Raw genomic sequence first — 22,730 nt, 5'->3', positions numbered from 1 at the left:
TTTCATGAAATTCTCTTCAAAAGGAAAGGAATTTGAATTAATGGGTATCACAAGGAAACCGGGAAAGGTAATCACCTCTAACAAAATTACAAAGCTTCTAAAGAAAGAACAACGAGGCATAATTGCACAATTATGTTCACTAGAGGTTCCCACATTGAAATCATATATTTCTCTAGATCTCCAAAAAGTCTTGGACAATCACTCCAAGATATTTGAGACTCCCAAGGGCCTTCCACCTGTTCGTGATCATGATCATGCTATTAATTTGATTCCAGAAAGTGTTCCTCCAAAACATCAGGGCTTACAAAAAACCCTATGTCTAAAAGAGTGAGATTGAACGTATAGTTGTAGAAATGCTAGAGGCTAGTATAATTCAACTTAGTCAAAGTTCTTTCTATGCTCCAATAGTATTAGTTCACAAGAAGGATGGATCATGGCACATGTGTCCAGATTAAAGGGAGTTCAACAAGCTCACTATTAAAGATAAATTTCCCATTCCTGTCATTGATGAATTATTGGATGAATTACATGGATCAATTTACTTCACCAAGTTGGATCTTCATTCAGGATACCATCAAATTAGAATGAAGACCGAAGACATTCCAAAAATAACATTTAGAACTCATGAGCGTCATTATGAACTTTTGGTCATGCCCTTTGGCCTTACTAATGCACCTTCTACATTTCAAGGTTTGATGAATTCCATTTTCAAATCCTTCCTTAGAAAATTTGTGTTAGTATTTTTTGAAGATATACTAATCTACAACAAGTATTGGAAGGATCATGTCTAGCATGTTGACATGGTGCCTAAACTATTTGAGGAGAAACAATTATATGCAAAAATCTCCAAATGATTCTTTGGAGTACAAGAGGTGGAATATCTAGGTCATATTGTATCTCATGAAGGTGTTAAGGTAGGCCCTAGCAAAATTAAAACCATTAAGGAATGGAAAATCCCCACATCCATAAAGCATCTACAAGGATTTCCTGGGTTGAAAAGGTATTATCGCAAGCTTGTTAAGAATTATGGGAGAATGGCAGCTCCTCTAACAACATTATTGAAGAAAGATGCATTTTCATGGACTCCAGAAGCAATGAAGGCCTTTGAACATATTAAACAAACAATGTGCCAAGAACTAGTCTTAGCTACACCTGACTTCACAAAAACCTTTATTGTGGAATGTGATGCCTAAGGAAATGGAATTGGTATTTTTTTAATGCAAGGAGGAAGACCCATTGCTTTCGAAAGTCATCCAATGAAAGGAAAGTATTTACACAAAGCTATTTATGAGAAAGAAATGTTGGCAATATTGCATGCTCTTAAGAAATGGTGACCCTACCTAATGGGAAGACACCTCAAGATAAAAACAGATCGTGATAGTCTTATATACTTTTTAGAACAAATATTATCTTCAAAAGAGCAGCAAAAATGGGTCACAAAGATTTTGGGTTATGACTTTGAAATCATCTACAAAAAAGGGAAGCAAAATGTGTGTGAGATGCACTCTCAAGAAAGGATGAGGATGTGAAAGCATTTCTTTGTGCCATTTCTATTATCCAACCAGATTAGATAAACGAAGCAAGGGATGAATGGAAGAATGACAAGGAAGTGTGGTCACTAATTCAAAATATACAACAAGATCCTAGTACAACTAATACATTTATCTTGAAAAATGATTCGTTATGGTACAAGGATCAGTTATACCTATGTAAGAATTCCCAACTCAAACAAAATATTCTTAGGGAATTTCACACCTCTCCCTTAAGAGGGCACTCAGGATTTCTAAAATCCTACCACACGGTTAAGTAGGATTTTTTGGGATGGCATTAAATCAGATATTCAAAAGTTTGTGGCCGAATGTTTGGTTTTCCAACAAAATAACATTGGAACAATTAAGACTCGAGGACTATTACTGTAGGTTTTAACCCTATACAGAAATTACCTGCATACGAATTCTAAGACACAAAAAATAAACAATGTGAGAGCATAACACAAAAAACACGTATACATAGAGATTTTCCCCTAGATCCCAAAACCAAGACTACCAGTTTGATTTTTCATTATGTTCCTTTCAATATTACAATACATATTTATACATGCCGAAGCATCCAATACCATGGACTGAAAACCATCGCGTCCAATACCATGGACCGAAAACCATCACGTCCAAAAAACATGTGCGAAAATCATGGACAAAACCATAGGTGTGTTCGCCCATCCTAAAGTGGGGTTATGGGTGCCCCTCAAACCCCCTTGTTAACTACGTGGAAAGAATATAACACAACCAAACATTCTCCCACTTGTTTTTTTATTTCCACAGGGAGCCACAAGAGAGCTTAGTCATTTTTCCAGCCCTGAAATGCCCATTGTCTCTCTACACCAAGAGAATTTCTCAGAGCTCACAAATTTTGTCAATGCATCTGCAGTATTCTTCAAAGTGTCCACCTTTACCAGCAACACCATTTTGTCTTCTATCATATCCCTCACAAAGTGATATTGAACATCAATGTTCTTTGTCTTAGAATGTTATGCGGGGTTATTTGCCAAAAAAATTGCACTTTGGCTGTCATAGTCTATCCTTATAGCTTCCTGTACTAACCCCATACTTGAACACAATCTCTGCAACCAAACTGCTTCCTTACTTGCATGAGTAGTGCCATATATTCTGCCTCTATAGTTGACAGTGCCACTACAGATTGTTTCTTACTCATCCAACTGACTGCACCTCCAAATATGTTAAACACATACCCACTTGTAGATATTCTCTAATCTAGATCTCCAACCCAGTCTGCATCAACAAAGCCATGAATATCCAACACTCTATCCAATCTGGTCTTCCTTGGTAGCATAAACCATAATCACTAGTGCCACGCAAATACCTGAAAACCCGTTTCACTCTTGTCCAGTTCTCCTTCCCTAGTTTTGACATAAACCTGCTCAATACTCCCACTACATGTGCAATGTCTGGTCTAGTACAAACCATTGCATACATCAGGCTACCGACTGCACTTTCATATGGAACACAAGACATGTCCTCTTCCTCTTCTTGTGTCTTGGGACACTGTTCAGTAGATAACCTCACACCTATAGGAATAGGAACCTTCACCGGTTTACTATCATGCATATTAAACCTCTGCAATATTGTCTCAACATACTTCCTCTCGTTTAACCAAATCTTTCTCTTTACCTGATCTCTTTTTATTTCCTTTTCCAAAATATAGTTTGGAGCACCAAGATCTTTCATGTCAAATTTGGAGGACAATTGCGTCTTCAAATCCTGGATAACTTCTTTGTCAATTCCAACCAACAACATATCATCCACATACAAGACTAGATAAATAGCATGGTCACCAATTAATTTAGAATACACACAGTGATCTGCTTTGCCTCTGGTGAAGCCAAGTCCCCGTATAAATGTATCAAATTTCTGATACCATATCCTTGGTGACTGTTTCAACCCATATAGAGACTTCTTTAACTTACATACGAGTTCTTTCTTACCCTTCACCACAAAGCCTTCAGGTTGCTTCATGTAGATCTCCTCTTCCAGATCCCCGTGAAGAAATGCTATCTTCTCATCCATCTGTTCTACCTCAAAATCAAAAGCAGCAACAATAGATAAAAGTAATCTAATAGAACTTACCTTGGCAACAGGAGAAAAAATATCACCAAAATCAATTCCCGACACGTAGGAATAACCTTTTGCTACCAATCGAGCTTTGTATTTCTCCACTTTTCCTACTGCATTTGTCTTCTTTTTGAACACCCATTTGTTGCCAATGGGTTTCCTTCCATCCGGAAACTCCACCAAATCCCAAGCTTCATTTTTGTGCAAAGATGCCATTTCATCAACCATGGCCTCTTTCTAGAGTTTTACATCCTCTGAATCCACTACTTCCTTCACAGTTCTAGGATCATCATCAGTAACAGACAAAGCAAAATTTGAACAGAAAGTAGATAGACTATACCTTTCTCGCTACCTTCTTTCTCGAACAGATCTTCTCACAGCCGGATCTTGTGGCTCTTCAACTTTTGATTCCTCCTCTACTGTAGATTCTTATTCTTCCTCCTTTAGCTCAAACTCTATATTCTCAGGTTCCTTTGGTTGGAATTCATGTTTAATAACATCTTTCACCTCTCTAAACAACACATCTCAGTTGTACACAACCTTCCTTGTTACTTGGTCCCAAAACTTATAACTTTTTAAACCATCCTTATACCCAATAAAGATGCACTTTTCAGATTTACTATCCAAATTTGTTCTTTTCTCCTTTAGAACATGTACATATGCATCACATCCAAATAACCTCAGATGTGAAAGGGAGGGTTTCTTACCAGTCCATACCTATTATGGAGTCTTATTCTCCAACGTTGATGAAGGTGACCTGTTGACCAGGTAACATGCAGTATCCATCGCCTCTACCCAGAATTCCTATCCTAACCCAGCACCACTGAGCATGCTTCTTGCCCTTTCCATCAACATCTTGTTCATTCTTTCTGCAACAGCATTTTGCTGAGGTGTATGTGGAGTAGTCTTCTTTCGTGCTATACCACACTTCTTGCAGAATTCTTCAAATTCCTTACTGCAAAACTCCACCATTATCTGTACTCAACACCTTTATACTTTTCTCTGTCTGGTTTTCCAACAAAGCCTTAAGTTCTTTAAACCTGTCAAAGACTTCAGATTTATTCTTAAGGAAATATATCCATGTATTCCTTGAGAAGTCATCTATAAATGATACATAGTACACAGACTTACCCAGTGATGGAACCTTCACAGGTCCAAACACATCATTGTGCACAAGCTCTAATATTTGTTTCACCCTCTTACTACTAGAGGGGAAAATCACCCGATTCTGCTTCCCATATACACAATTTTCACAGAAATCAAAATCCAGAGAGCTATTACTCATACCTTCTACCATACCTTTACCATGAAGTATTCGAAGGCCCTTCTCTCCAATATGTCCAAGCCTTTGATGTGACAACATGGTCTTCTCTCCAGAGGCCACTAGATTTTTTGCTCCACTTTCAGGGACCACGGAACTGTTGCACCCATCAACAATAGTGCTACCTTACATCTTGTATAGAGTTCCAATCCGAACTCCTTGCATCAATACCAGTGCTCCCAAAACCATCTTGCAGGTATCCTTCTCAAACACTGTTTTTACACCTGCATCATCCAACTTACTAACAAAAATCAGATTTCTCGCTAATGCAGGAATATGCACAACACCGAGAAGTGTTCTAACCCTTCCACCTTGTAGCTTCAACTTTACTTTTCCACGACCAATGATTCTAGCCTTCTTGTCATCCCCCAAGAATACATCACCACCATCATATTTCTCATACTCACAAAACCACTCTCTATGGGGAGTGAAGTGAAAGGATGCATCTGATTCAATCAACAATGCCTCGTGATCTACATGTGTACTTGAAGAGGCCAAGTACACATCCCCACCTTCATCTGAGGTGGTTTTCGCCTCTGCAGAAGGAGCTTCATCAGATCCCTTTCCTTTTTTAGGAGCTTTAGATTTACAGTCCCTTTTTTAGTGGCCTTCCTTTCCGCATTTTCAGCATAGCACCTTTACAGGTTTTCCTGGAGATTTAGATCTCCCTCTAGATTTAGATCTCCCACTCGATGACTTATTTTTGTTCCTGTTATGGGACTGTCCTTGTACAGACAAGGCATCACCATTTTGGCTCTCCATATTTTTCCGTCTCATCTCCTCTGTCAGCAAGGTTGAGACTATTTCATCAAACTACAAGGCAGTTGCATTGCTACCTATTGTAATAACCAAACTATCCCACAAATCTGGTAGAGAACACAACAAACTGATGCAGTTATCTTCATCTAAAATTTTAATTTCAACAGATGCTAACTGACTTACCATAGTATGAAATGCATTCAGATGCTCTATCACTGAGTCTCCATCTTGCATACTTAGGTTATACAGCTTTTTTTGCAGGAACAGTTTATGCACTAGAGACTTAGATTGGTACAATGTCCCTAACTTGTCCCACAAAGCCTTTATTGTAGCTTCCCTTGATACATTTATAAATACTGAATCTAAGACACACAATCGTATTGCGCTCTTTGCCTTCCGATCTAACTTATTCCATTCTTCATCAGACGCTCCCGTTGGTTTAGTACCTATATCTACCACGATTCACTGGTATTTATCCACCAACAGATCCTCCATCTTGAGTTTCCACAACTCAAAACTCTGACCATTAAATTTCTTGATCTCTATCTTTCCACTGCTCATCATTTTCTTTCACCACTAGAATCGATCTCGTAGATCTCCCACTGAGCAGGGTCTACCACAGGCCCAAGCGAAACCCCTCAGCCACAAAGGTGTCCCCTTGAAGCCAAAACAACTCTGATACCAAATGTAGGTTTTAACCGTGTACAGAAATTACTTGCATACGAATTCTAAGACATAGAAAATAAACAATGTTAGAGCATGACACATAAAACACATATACACAGAGATTTCCCCTCGATCCAAAAACTGGGACTACCAGCTTGACTTTTCATTATGTTCCTTTCAATATTACAATACATATTTATACATGCCGAAGCATCCAATACCATGGACCGAAAACCATTGCGTCCAATGCCATGGACTGAAAACCATCGCATCCAAGAAAACATGTGCAAAAATCATGCACAAAACCATAGGTGGGTCCGCCCAACCTAACATAGGTTCCAAAACCAAAGTGGGGTTATGGGTGCCCCTCAAACCCCCTGTTGACTACATGGAAAGAATATAACACAACCCAACAATTACAACCTTTATCCATTTCAATCCAACTTTGGGACGAGGTTTCAATGGATTTTTATCACATGTTTACTCAAGTTCGAAGGAAAGAGTGTTATCATGGTGGTAGTGGACAGACTTACCAAGTATGCACACTTTTGTGCATTATCTCATCCATTTAAAGCAAGTATAGTTTCTACTGCATTTATGAAAACAATTCAAAAGCTACATGGAGACCCAAAGATTATTGTAAGTGACAGAGATCCCATTTTCACTGGAAATTTTTGGACATATTTATTTTCTTGTCTTGGTACTCAGTTAGCTCATAGCTCATCTTATCATCCTCAGTCTGATGGGAAAATTGAGATAATAAACAAATGTTTGGAAGGATATCTTCGTTGCTTTGTATTTGATAAACAGACATAATGGGTCAAATGGTTGCCTTTAGCTAAATGGTGGTATAACACTTCCTTCCATAATGCAACAAAAATAACCCCATTTATGGCACTTTATGGATATCATCCACCATCCATCACATCATATTTAAGAGAAAATTCCAAGGTTCAAGGAGTGGAAGATCACATCGAGCATTAGAAACAAGTTCTCCAACTCTTAAAGGTTAAACTCACCTTGGCTCATAATACAATCAAACAACAAGCAGATCAACATCACAGTGAAAGAAGTTTTGATGTAGGTGATTGGGTATTCCTACGGCTACAACCATATAAACAAATATCCCTCAAGTAAGCTAAGAAGGATAATAAATTATCACCAAAGTATTATGGTTCGTACAAGGTGTTGCAAAAGATAGGTACTATTGAATATAATATGGAGCTTCCTGCAACTTCTTGAGTGCACCTAGTTTTCCATTTTTTATGCATAAAGAAGGTTACAAGTGACAAGCTTCCAATTTAGACAATATTGCCAGAACTTGATGAGGAAGGAAAAATCATATTGGAACCTGAAGCAGTCAAAGAAACAAGAACTCAACATCTACGAAATCAATCAATTTCAGAGTATCTCATCAAGTGGAGGAACTTACCCGTTGAAGATTCCACATGGGAGGATGAGAATTTTAAACAAGAGCATCCAAAACTACTCAAGTGTTGAGGACACACTTTTTTGAAGGAGAGGGGCATGTTACGTCCCTATAATATTAGTGATCCCCCATTACTATTGTTTTTGTATCCCTTATTGTTATTATTGTGCCCCTATTGTCCCCATATTGTTATTATTGTTCCCATAGAATCCCTCTATTGTTATTTTTGTGCCTTTATATTATTATTGTTAGGTTGGATTCATTATATTGTGACCCCATAGAATCCTATACATAGAAAGGAGGTTTTTTCATTTGAATCATCCAAGAATTTTTCATTTGTGTAATGTAGAGTAGGTTTCCCCCTCAAAGAGGCTTATTTCTAAGGCGTTGATCTATCTTTTCTATCTTTTTGTGAGCTGGTTTCATAACAACTCACTTGCTTTTTAACATGTTATACATATACTATGATAATCCAACAAGTCCCAACTCATCCATATCCAAACATATTCTACTAGGAGGATTCACTCCACCAAGTGAGGACCAAACATGGTGGTCATTTTGGCACCAAATCTGGTGAGGAGGGTCAATTTGGGATCATGAATTTGGAAATAGTATGCATCTTTCCCAAATTGCAGAAATTGGGGATGCTCGATTGTCTCCAACTTCTTCATTTCCATATTGGGACTGAGATCCCATGGTTGAAGTTCTTATTGATGGTGTGAGCGAATCCACATATATATATTTTCAGTTGGTTAAATTGGGTGCCAATATGAAGGTCATTGACATTAGAGGAGCGCTTGGTATTGATATGAAGGTACCAAGTCTTCTTGCTCTCATATGTATGTTTCTTACACTCCCGAAGAATATGAAATGGTTGTGGTCAAGGAAGTTGCGGTTGTGGTCAAGGAAGTATGTGTGCCTTGTAATCACATGTAATCAAAAAATGGTAAAACATCCCACCATATGCAGTGAAATTTGGAGAGATCTAGTTTCACACCATTCTCTTCTCATGTCCATCTTATCTTGTGAGTTCTTTTAGTGACAGGGATTTTATTCTATTTTTGAACCAAAGTTTAAATTTCTCAATAAGTTCATCAAAATGATGTGAGGACGTTCTCACTGGTAAGCCTTCTTCGTGAATCTTGAGCTTTGAGATTTGTATTCTTATTTTGAGAGCTTTGTTATATAGGGTCTCCATTCTCCAAACCATATAAACACTTATGTGCCAATAAATTATAATGCACTGTTAATATAGCATAAATTATACTATTACACTGAGTAAAGCTTTTGGTGGTCAAAGAAGTCTTGATTTTTGGGAGGTGAAGTTCAGGGTTCAAGACTAACCCCATGCTTCTCACTTGGAGGAATTATCCGAGGCAATATTTTAAGCCTCAGAACCTTATCATTTACATTGAGTTTTGTGAGCGTGATTTGTTCAATTAGTTGGAATGTAATAGTGGGAATCTTGAGAAAAATAGGGAAACATTTTTACAAATGAGAATTAGATAATTACAATAATCTTTATTCTTCTCGCTGTAGGTATATCTCAGATATTTTGGGAATATGCTTAATGTATAGAAAAAGTCTCATAATAACTGAATAGTTATATTTCATAACAACATTTATATGAGATAAATATGTATAATAATATTTGTATCTCCCATTCTTTGACTAAAACGAATAAAAAACCTACAACACTATGTGCCTATTGTAGCTAATTTTCTATCCTTAATGACTATGATAGGTTAACTTACGGAACATTAGCCAAAATCAAGGTTCATTCCTCTTAGACATCCATACTCTCTTCATGGAATCCAGAAACTTATTTTTTTAAATGTTATATATATATACTACTACTACTACTCTAATGAGAAAGTCCCAACTCATATCAGTTTTTTAAAATTTTATATATATACTAATCTAATCGAGCACTTCACAACTCATATCCATATCCAAAGGTAATTTTTTTAGAGGATTCACTCCACCAACATCATCAACCCCCATTGAAACTGAAGTTAGCACCAATCCCAAAGCATAGATTGTGGCATAATGAAAAAGGAACTTATCACTCACTAACCATGGGGCACAGAATTAGAATTCCTTGCCATAATCACTCAAATTTTATCACCTTCAAAATTTTATATATGAGGACTTTCTCATTTCTTACTACAAGTTGTCAAAATAAGAACAAATTTCTCTCTGAGGATCTTGAATTTTTTTATAGAGAATATCAATACCCACTTCATTCTGTATAGTACTCCTAGCAAGCTCACTCTTTCTAGACACCACCATATAGCACAAGAATTCATGACCTATAGTAATGAGTTATTTTATATGTAGAGTACACCATGTTCACACAATTCATGGGTTACATATAGAATGAGGTTCTCACTTGTAAACCTACTTCATAACTCACTTTTTTTCATTCTCTCCATTTATTTCATTTGTTAGGTACTAAAATTCAACAGCTCAACCTTTTGGTGGTGACACCTTTTTCATTCATTTTTTCATGTAAATCTCCTCACACCTTTTTAGTTCATTTTTTGTATCTATGCATGCCTTTTGGTGTGCAGAGAGTGTTAGCTCAAGTCTGGTTTTTTCAGAGGGTTTATCTTAATTATATTTTATCTTTTTGTAGGAATAGCTACTTATTGCTCTCATGCTGCTCAAATTTTTCATTCTGAGGCAAAATGAGAACCTTGTCATGTCCAATGAGTATTTTCAACTTATTTTTCTCAATTAGTTGGACAGAGAAAAATATTTAAACATTTTTACTAATGAAAATTAGATATTTGCAGTAATCTATATTCTTCTAATTATACCTATATCTCAAATATTTTGATAATATGATCAATGTGTAAATAAAGGTTAAGGATCATTGAATAGTTATATATCTTAACACAATTTATGTGAGATAAAAAATATGGATAACAATATTTTTATCACACTTTATTTTACTAAAATGAATAAAGGCTCTACAACACTAGGTGCCTATTATAGCTACTTTTCTATTCTTAATTAATATAAGATAGGAGTTTACTCCACACTAACCAAAATCACCCTTCCCTCCTCTTAGGAATCCATATTCTCTTCATGGAAGCCACACAATTGTTTTTTAACATGTTATACATATACTACTAGAATCCAACAAGTGCCAACTCATATCTATATCCAAAGGTATTTTGCTAAGAGGATTCACTCTATCAACATCATCATCTCTAAATGAAATTCAAGCTAACACCAATCCTAAAGCAGAGCTTGTGGCATAATGCGAAATGCATTTATCACAATGAACGATGTGGTACAGAATTAGAATTCCTTGTCATAATCACTAAAATTTTATCACATTCACAATTCTATTTATGAGGACTTTTTAGTTTCTTATTACAAGTTGTAAAAAGAACCCCCTTTGTATACCTAGAGATTGAAAAAAAAACTGTAGAGAATATCAATACCCACTTCGCAGTACCCTTAGCTATCTCACTCTTTCTAGACACAACCATCTAGCATGCTAATTCATGCACTATATTGATGAGTTCTTTTCTATGTAGATTTTTCCATGTTTAGACAAACCATGGGTTACATATAGAAGGAAGGTTTATTAGATTATAAGCCCATGATTTAGAGTCTTTGTTTTGTGTTACACGACCCCTCATTTTTCTTTGGAAAAACCATGCAAGTTGAACTATGAACACAAACATAAGAAATTCATCCTAAATATCTATAGCTTGGTCCTTCTTATAGGGCTCTTCAAGAGATTGGACAAGCCTTTCTTGCACTATTTCGTGTAAAAAAAATCATGTAATTATGGAAATCATTACTCGTTAGTACTATACCAATTGTTGCAGTTTAATAAGCATTTTTAAGTGGCTTAATGGTTATCCTTCCTCATGTTTGCTAAACATTTCAATTGGGAACTTATTTTTATGGGGAATTGCATTAGACATTTAATAATGGTTATTCATTTTTCTCATTTTCCCTGTATCACTCAACTTCACTTTACTCAAAAGTGATGAGATTTTCTTGCTTAATAAAGCACCTTTATTTTTTATTTCATTAACAATATTGTAAATAGATGTTCCCACAGACTGTGAAATACAATTAATATTCTCCTCAAAACTTGTACAAATGAACAATATCCTATAATGATAGTTGCAATCCATGTAAATCTTTACTAAATTTTTTATACTCCCTCTTAAATCAATTAATCCCCTTCCCCCTACCATAATGCATCATGCATTGAAATTTCATCAAAGGAAAATTGCATCTACTTTGGTTTTATATTGATCGTACAATGAAATCTTGTGGAAAAGAAAAAAAATATTATTTAATCAATTGTAAGATTTGTGTAAATTCTACTAGTGTGAAACCAATTTTTGAGCCAACAAATAAATACGTACATTCTTAATTGGAACATAATATTTTTATCATTTATTCTATAGTTACACAAAGTTGCCCAAAAGAATGCCAGGTGAATAAAAGAATAAGGGCAGTTTGACTTGAAGCATTCAAATACATCAATAACATAAGGTTAAAATGGAACCCCCTTTAAACACCACCAGATATTGAGGCCATGAAAGGTCTCTCCTTGGGTAAATTTGTGCAATTTGGGAGAAGAGAGGCTCCTAGCTTTTCTATTTGGCACCCTAGACAAGAGATTTTCTCACCAAGTTCATTAATATGATTGTCTAGAATAACCTACTCACTAATAAGCATCCTTACAAACTTTCTTTCTTTCTCTCTATTTATTTCATTCCTTAGGTCGTGAAATTCAATAGCTCACCATTTTGTTGGTGACACCCTTTTAGCTCATTTTTTCGTGTAAATCTACTAACACCATTTTCATTCATTTTTTCCTCTATGCATGTCTTTTGGTTTGCTAGACTATAAAATGGCAAAAACAACATTGCTTCTCAAGATCCACCTAATTATATTTGAGTCCCAAGAACCAAGATGGTGGTGATTCATTTTTTAGATTCTCATTACAAGTTGGAGAGTTGAAGACTAGTTTTTTTAGAGGGTTTATCTAAATTCTTTTTTATTTGGAATGGTAAACAATTTTGAGAAAAAGTGTGATGGTAATTAAATTCAACACTGTGAATAACCAAAATAGGCACTCAAACATTACACATTAAACAGCTTAAATTTATAATTCTTAAAATTTCTCCCAAATTATGAGCAAAATTGTCCAAAAAATAATCTAGAAAAAACCATTTCATCTATTAATTAAAATATATAAAAATATATATAATTTTTAATGATAAAAATACAATAAAACTTTTAATCATATAACTATCTATCTATAAATATTTTATAACCCTTAAAATGAAATATAATATTTTATTTAGAATTGTTTTAATATAACACTTATATTCTTTTTTTTTCCTCTTAGTCTTATACTATTCCATATCTTTATTCTAACTCTTTTGAAAACATATAAATTTCTTAAAACTTTTGAAAGCATATACAACCTTGATAAGGAGTATCTAATTGAAACATTACCCAAAGCAACTTTGTAACATTGTTAACAAAATATATTTAATTTTCTAAAACATATAAATTTCTTAAAACTTTTGAAAGCATATACAACCATGATAAAGAGGATCTAATTGGAACATCACTTAACATTGTTAACAAAATATATTGTTTCAATTACCCAATGCCACTTTGTAACATTGTTAACAAAATATATTTCAACTTTAAATGAAGGCATTTAATTTTTTGAAATAATATAATTGAAACATTATCAAACATAACTTATTTACATTGTTATTAAAACATATTTGAAATTTAAGCCAATGCATTCATAATACTTTACATAACTCAAATTAAACAATTTTATATACAACTCCTAATTTCATTCCAAACTTTCTCATTTTAAATTTGTAAGAATAAAAATACTTATAATTATGCACAATATCATTGAATATTGCTTTATAATAATTCTAATCATACATAATGTTATTTAATATTACTCTAAAATTTCCATCTAATAATAACTGTAATTATGTATAAAATTATTAAATATAATTGAAACCATATTACTTATTTATTTTCTTCAATATTTTTCTATTTTTCTTTAATGTCACCATGAAGTTCAAGTATTTGATTTTTCTTCAACCTAGTGTATTGGAATATGAGCAAAGCTCATAGGGTTTTAATAACTTTAACAATTTGAAGAACTACATGACAGCATACAAAATTGTGGTTGAATATCTATATAGAATTTGTGTGGGACACATTAGAGGTAAAAGAACAAGTTCCATTGTGAGTCATGATCACAAGGAACAAAAATCTGTCTGCTTAAAGTACTTAAATATTTATTTCTAACTTGAGAATAAGGATTTCCCTATCTACAAATTAGAAAACTCTTTACCACACTAATCAAATATCATTATTGTTTACACTAATCAAAATCAAACCAACATTTTTTATCAATCAATTCAATATACTTAATTTAATAATATAATTTTATATTCTCCAGTATTTAATTCAATAAATTTATCCTAAAAATATATATATACAATTTTATGATACTTAATTTAATAATATAATTTTATATTCTCCAGTATTTAATTCAATAAATTTATCCTAAAAATATATATATACAATTTTATGATCTATATTTCAAATAATAAATTATATTATAGGAATATAATTATATGATTGAGAATATTATATATCAGTGTAATTTAATAGTATAATATTTTTTTTTTTTTTTTTTTGTAAAAAATGCAATGTGCTAAGTGCTACCCATATCATTGTATAATTTAATACAAACGATCCAGAGAGAACCATCATTTAGAATCGTACTCAATTAAATATAGAAAAGTTCATAGACATATAAGTATATAATCATGTCGTTTAAATATAAGAATTACATTACATATAAATATATAATGATCGATGCTTATCAGGATTACCTCTTCCCATTATTTCTTTCATCTGCATACGTATTTACAGTTTCATATAAATTAAAAATAAATAAAAAATTATAAACAAACGACCATTGAATAAAATCTCTAACTATTCACCATATTTTCTTTTCTTTCCACAATGCCACCATTTGTACTCCCATGGGGTGTTATTGAATTTACATTTATCTTCGAGGAGGAAACCCTAATTGCCGCAGCATTCCGGATAAAGAGGCCAGAGGATCCTGTTTACCGTTGTTATTTTCCAGCTCATCCTCTAACGCCTTTAACGTCAGACGGCCCATTTCATCATCAAACTGCATCAGAGAATTTTCCATTGTGGAGCAAGTTTGTCACGACTGACGACTGTAACTCCAAGATTTACAATGCAATACTACTGACTCACCTGAGCAGGAAAGGAGATGGTCACCAACTTTATTGGCTTCACTCAAAAAATCATGAAAACTTAATCCATTTCGGTTCACCTCTCCAAGCTCCGCCTCAGTCCCATTCAAATCTTGTTTCAAAACAGAAGAAAACTTTTATCCCAGTCTTCGTTTTGCCGTTACGAAAAACGGAGCTTCTCACCAACGTAGCTACTTTTATCACAGTCGTTTAGACGTACAGAAGGAGTAGCACTGGACAATATACTGTTTGAGCCAACACTCTCCTTTGAAGCAGTGAAACATTTGTCATCCGTCGGACTTTTCTCCCATTTCACAGCCAAATTTTCACATGACATATCTCTAGTGGCATCAGATGGATGAAGACCAAGTACCGCCTCTTGAATGGGGTTGTACCTGGATCCATCATCATCCACAGCATTAACTGAGTCAACTGGTAAAATTCTTGCTTTGGCTTGGGCGGTTGAGGGATTTTGGACAAAGCCTTGGGATTAGAGTTTGTAGAATTCTCTTTTGATGGACGTTCACCGGATGTTCCACTTTTGGACCCAATGGCATTTTAACACTGCTCCCTGTTGATGAACTTTCAGATTTAACACTGCGCTGTGTAAATGAACTTTCAGTTTTAACACTGCCTTGTGTGTTGAACATTCAGATTTAACACTGCTGTGTGTGGATGAACATTCAGATTTTGGACACACCGGCAATTTAACACTGCTCTTTGTGGATGAGCTTTCAGATATGGGACGCGCCCGCATCTTGAGACTGTTCTGTGTAAATGGACTTTCAGATTTCGAACCCACTGGCAATCTAGCAACTTTCAACTTTGTCTCTTGAGCAACCCCCATGTTGTTCCTCCGTTTGTGATTTCAGGGCTGCACATTGTTGTAGGTATAGCAAACTTGCGAAATTAGTGTATCCTTAAAATCAAGCTAATTTTATAACCAAAGAATCTGCAACCATCAGCAACAGCTTCTCTTCCCTTTCACCTTCTTTTTCTCACCTGTGTGATTAGTTAAAATGTTGATATCTTTTAAACATTGTGATAATTAGATTGCATTATTGTATTGGTAATTGCATTCGTGGACTTCAAGATATTGGATGTAGGGGTTATTAACAAGTTAGTTCAAGGCTTTTTTTACAACGGGCATATGTAATTCCTATTACGCTCATATGAAGTCCATATGAATTTGATGTATAATATTAGAAAAAATATTAATAAAATAAATTATTTTATTTTTAATTTTAAATATATATATATATATATATATATATATATATATATATATATATATATATAATTTACACAAATAATATTAACAACATTTTCTTAATATTTGTTATAAATAAAATATTTTAATACTTATTAAACAAAATAATTTTATATTAATTTAATTTATTTATAAAGAAAAACTAATTAATAATAAAAAGAATCTTATTCTATGTATTTTTTAGTTTTCTCTATAAAAAATTCCCTTTTTTAATATAAAATTAATAGAATTAGATCACGAAAGTAACAAAAGGGCCTTAAACCTTATAATATTTGGTTTAAAAGAGGAAGTAGATGAGATACTTTAGTCTTAATTGAAACATTGTGTCTCAGAGAAGCAATAAGGTTGGGGAAATTAACGAGAATAAAGGAAGACTAATCCGCATAAAGGTGAGCTCCACTGATCATAAGCACGACATACTTAGTAAAACCTCAAGCCTAAAAGGAACGGGAATATTCATAAATGAAGATCTCATTCTAGAAGACCATTAAGAAAGGAGGTTCAAATGGTAAAAGAAGCTAGAAAGGAAGGAAAATGGGCAATAATCAAAAATAGAAAAGCCTTTATTCGAGATAGAAACGAAAAAGATAGTAATCAATAGCAATTAAACATGCTCCGGATCCTTTCTTAGAATTGTCGCGGCTTCCCATGGAACAAAGGCTCCAAGTTAAGTTGGATTTCAAATGATGTTGATATTATTTTGCTTGTTGAAACTTGGGAGCACAAAGAATCTAAGGTTCCTAACATAGATGGCTTTACGCTATGGTCTACCTGGAACAAGCGATCCTCCCATAGAGGCATTGGGGGAATAGCTTGTTACATTAAGAAGAACATCTTCCCCCATGTTAGGATTTATAAAAATGACCCTCACAACCATTATAGTTGGATAGAGATCAAAGACATTAATAATAAAAAGTCCTACATAGCAATATGTTATTTTCCCCCCATTAATTCTAACTTCTATAAGAAGAAGAATCTAGATAAAACTATTCCTTACAATGGTTTAGAGAATGATATTTCTAGCCTAAGGAATGACGGTAATATCCTTTTAATAGGTGACTTTAATGCTCGAACTTCAAACAACCAAGCTATTATTCTAAGCAATCATTCCAACCCTAATCCTCTTTGGTTAGACGAAGACCCTACTCTGGCTAGCAGGTACAAAAGGAACTATGAAGATCTCAGGGAAAATTTGTTTGGGTCGGAGCTAGTCAAGCTTTGTAGTGCTCAGGATCTCATAATTTGCAATGGTCTAAAGAAGTGGCCCAATTCTAGCAAGATGACCTGCATTCATGGACTTGGTAGCAGCGTGGTAGACTACATTATTTTTGATCTCCCATTATACAATGAAATAATAAATTTTGACATCTTAAACAACCACGAACCTGACTCTGATCATAGTCCTTTACTTATAACTCTCAATTTTGTCATGCATAGAGTTCCCATAGAAAAAAATACTTATAGCCAAAAGAACTTAATATTTGATAGAAATAAAAATGATCTCTTTCTAAATGAATTAAAAACTAATTTGCTTCCTTTATCTAATATAGACAACATAGAAGACCTCTATCATAATTTTACTACAACCCTCTCATATTCTATTAACAAGTTCTCAATTGAAGTTTCAAATAATAAAAGAAATAGCAAAACCAATCCATGGTATGACAAAGATTGTAAAAGTGCAAGGAGAACAATTAAGGAAGCTGTTGATGAATCTCTTAAAATGGACAAGATAAAAATATACAAAGCCCTAACTAAAAGGAAAAAGAGGCAGTACATTCGTCAAAGACACGAGAATCTCTTACACCTCTCTAAGGTAGCTCCTAAGAAATTTTGGAGGCAGATTCTAACTAGGAAGACTAAGGATAATAATAAAATTGCTCTTCACGATTGGAATTCCTATCTTAAAATGCTTTATGAATCTCCAAATGTCATGGATAATTTGGAAACCCTTCTCACAACGAAAGAAGTTTTCTCTTTAGAAGACATTAAGTTTGGGGTTAATCGCCTCGCTAATGGGAAAGCTAAGGACATTGAAGGTTACCAAGCGGAAATCTTAATAATTGGAGGTCCTGTCCTCATCCCCCACATCCACAAGCTTTTCAATCAAGCAGACAAGTAAGGGTTCCCTAAACCTTGGACTGAGAGCCTCATTATCCCTATTTTTAAAAGTGGGGATACAAATAACCCCTCTAATTATCGAACAATTATGATCAGCCCTCTCTTAGCCAAGTTATATGGTAGTATTTTGGAAAAGAAGTTAAGCATATGGCTTGAAAGTGAAGGTAAGCGGGCTAAAGGCCAAGCAGGTTTCAGAAGGCATCACTCAACAACAGACCACCTTGTTACGCTTAGGATCATTGCGGAGGAATGTCGTAATGATAAATCCAATTTATTTTGTTTCTTTGTGGACTTTAGAAAGGCTTTCGATACGGTTCCTAGATACAACCTTTGGAATAGATTAGAAGAGCTAAAGGTTCCTCTCGAGTTGAGAGCTGCTGCTATAAGGTTATATGAGAATGTAATTGCCAAGCTAAAGAGCAATGAAGGGTGGTCGAAAGATATTAAGTGTAACATCGGAGTTAAACAAGGTTTCCCCCTCTCCCCTACCCTATTTGGAATTTACATCGATAAGCTCGAAGGCTATTTAGAGGAAGCAGGATGTGATGGCACGATCTTAGCTGGGATAGTCATCATCCTTCTTCTTTATGCTGACGATATTGTTCTTTTGGCAAGGTGCCCATCTGATCTTAATAAGCAACTCAGGCTTCTTAAGGATTTCTGCTCTACCATGGGTATGACTGTTAACACTGACAAAACAAAAGTTATGATTATCAAATACAAGAAGGACACTTACGCTAATTTTATGTATGACAATTATAACGTGGAGGAAGTGTATTCTTACAAGTACCTAGGAATTGATATTCATCACAAGCTCAACTGGAACCATAGCATTGAGAAAAGGATTAATGGGGGGTGGAAAGCTTACTTTGGTCTTGAAAATAATTGTAAAATAGCAAACCTTGTAATGTGGGATAAAAAGAAGTTCCTCTTTGAAACTTTAGTCACTCCTGTTATCTTATATGGCTGTGAGGTTTGGGGTTGCAGCATCTCCAGAGAATCATGGAGAAAGATTGAGCAAATCGAGAAGCGTTTTATAACTTATAACCTGAAAATTAAAAGTAATACACCCTGTCCTATTCTCCTTATAGAAGCAGGTCTTTCCCCTATTGAGAGCCTAGCTATGCTTAGGTATCTGTTGTACAAGCACAAAATCAGTAACATAGACGATCATAGACTTCCTAAGCTAGCTTTAAATTCTAGCCAAAACCACCTAAGGCTCAATCGAGGGTGGCATAAAGACACAAGGGCCTGGTTAAACAATTGGGAGATCAACGAAAATGACGCATTGCAAAACATAAATAACATTAAAGATATTGTTACTTCTAAGTTCAAAGAAAAAATGTGGTGTGAGAAAGACTTAGCGGCTAAAAGAAAATTAAGTTATTATAAGAAGGTCATCAACCCCACCCTAGAAGATCAAAAGTATCTCTCTATTTTAACTAGCTCAAAGAAGAAAATTAATATAGCAAAGATTAGAATGAATTCTCATGAGCTCCATAGTGAAAGAGGTCATTGGGCAGTTCCTAAAACGCCATGGATGGAAAGGATCTGCCATATATGTGAGAATAGGAACATCGAGGATGAAAACCACTTCCTCTTAGAGTGCCCCGCGTATAACCACATTAGATCTCACTTTCACAATCTTTGTTACAATACTGACCTTCCTAGCCTTTTACAATGTCAAAATTATAGTGAGCTCGGGAGGCTTCTCTCCAAGCTTTTTGAGCATAGGAATAAAATCTTAAATCAAAATAGATAATTTGTTTCTTTAGGTCCGATAGACCATTATTTGGTCTCAAGGGACGTTAACCACCATCATCATCATCATCAAAAAAATTTTAAAAATGTCTTAGAGCATGCTAGTTAACTGGTAATCAAAATCAAGAAATTCAATGCTTCATAGAAAATTTAATTAAAAACTATAAAAATTTTAAAATTTTAAATTTTATATAAATATATATATATATATATATATATATATATATATATATATATATATATAATATTTATTGCTTTAAAATTTTACAAAATAATTTATTTATATATTTAAAAATATAATTTAAATAATATAAAATATAATTTTACAAAACTTATACAACTAAATTTTTAATAATGAAAACCAAAATATAAATATTTTAACTTTATCATTCACTAAATAAAACCCAATAATAATTATGGATTTTTATGAAGATTATAGTTTTTTTTATTTTCTATATAAATAATTTTCAAAATATTTAAACTAAGATATTAATTAACTTAGTTAATTTAATTTATTGGATAAAACCATCTTTAAATTTAAAATTACTTGTTATTATGTGTCAAGAGCATATTTAATTTTGAAGTTAGTTTAGAAATTTCATGAGTGAGACATGTCATGACCATGCCAACATCAAGTGGTTACAATTAATGATATTTTAGTAAATGTTGTGTAGGGTTTTCCAATCTTAAGAGTGAGACTTGTCATGACCATGAGAATATTAAGTGATTATAATTAATGATATTATAATAAAGGTTGTGTTGTAGATAGTAAGTAATAGTTAATGTTTTAGTTTATTTGTGCTAAGTTTTGGAAGGGTTTCTAATATATTTTCTAGTTTAAATTGTTTAGAACTTGGTATGGATTTCTTGGAATCACAAATTTGAATTATAAGTTGTAATGCCCCTCAGTAAATAGTAAATATTTTATTTACTTTTTACTGGAAAGACTCGAGAGACTATGGGCTAAGCAGAGGGCCTCATGATGAATTTATATACTTAAGGTTCATTTAAATTTTATTAAGTAACTTGGTTATGACAACGAAAGAAATTACACGAAAAATCACTAAGTGAAAATTCATTTACCGTACATTTACAAGATAGTTGCTCATGTAACACCCTCCTCCCACATCCACCCAAGAAACCATGCCAAGCTAGGGTAAATGAGACAAGAGGCTATTATGATCAGATTTGACCTCCTATGTGACCTTAAGGAAGTGGAATCAACATAAACATCACACACAGTCATCCAACATCATCAACAAAACCCTCAGGAGACAAGTAAGCCACTCACACAGTTCATCCCTAGGTCCCACTATTGATCTATTGATCTGGATCTCTTAGGCCATAGTAAATATTTTATTTACTTTTTACTACCAAGACTTGGCACACTATGGGCTAAGTGGAAGGCCTTGTGATGAATTTATATGTTCAAGGTTCATTTAAATTTTATTAAGTAAGTTGGTTATGACAGCGAAGGAAATTACATGAAAAATCACTTAGTGAAAGTTCATTTATGAGACACTTAGAAGATATTTGCTCATGTAACACCCTCCTCCAACATCCACCCAAGTAACCATGTTGAGGTAGGGTAAATGAGATGAGAGGCTATTATGATCAGATTTGACCTCCTATTTGACCTTAAGGAAGTGGAATCAACATAAAAATCACACAACATCATCCAACATCATCAACAAAACCCTCAGGAGACAACTCAGTCGCTCACACAGTTCATCCCTAGGTCCCACTATTGTTATGGATCTCTTAGGCCATAGTAAACATTTAATTTACTTTTTATTGCAAAGACTTGGAAGACTATGGGCTAAGTGGAAGGCCTCGTGATGAATTTATATGTTTAAGGTTCATTTAAATTTTATTAAGTAAGTTGGTTATGACACCGAAGGAAATTATAGGAAAAATCACTAAGTGAAAGTTCATTTACGACAGTTAGAAGATAGTTTCTCATGTAACACCCTCCTCCCACATCCACCCAAGTAATCATGCCTAGCTAGGGTAAATGAGACGTGAGGCTATTATGATCAGATTCGACCTCATATGTGACCTTAAGGAAGTGGAATTGACATAAACATCACACATAATCACCCAACATCATCAACAAAACCCTCAGTTGACAAGTTAGCCACTCACACCGTTCTTCCTTGGGTTCCATTATTGTTTTGGATCTCTTAAGCCATAGTCGCTCTCATGCTATGTGAAAGGGAGTGACAAGAAACCCATAAGCTCTCTAAGAGGCTTGCTACTAGTGACGAGAGAAAAAAATTACCTCTGGAACAAGACCTTTATGAAACCTCTACTAGCCATGCGAGACATTTCATCAAACATATCATCAAGATGTAACCTACAAGTGTAAAAATCGTAATTAAGTGTAGGGATCTCATACTTATTTGAGAAACACTATGAACCATTGTTCCCTCATGTAATTTGTTGCATTATCCTC

Source organism: Pinus tabuliformis, chromosome Q, assembly GCF_031772625.1.
Source record: "Pinus tabuliformis cultivar Carrire ecotype Pingquan chromosome Q, CPIR1, whole genome shotgun sequence".
Taxonomy (NCBI): domain Eukaryota; kingdom Viridiplantae; phylum Streptophyta; class Pinopsida; order Pinales; family Pinaceae; genus Pinus; species Pinus tabuliformis.
This window is presented reverse-complemented; position numbering follows the sequence as displayed.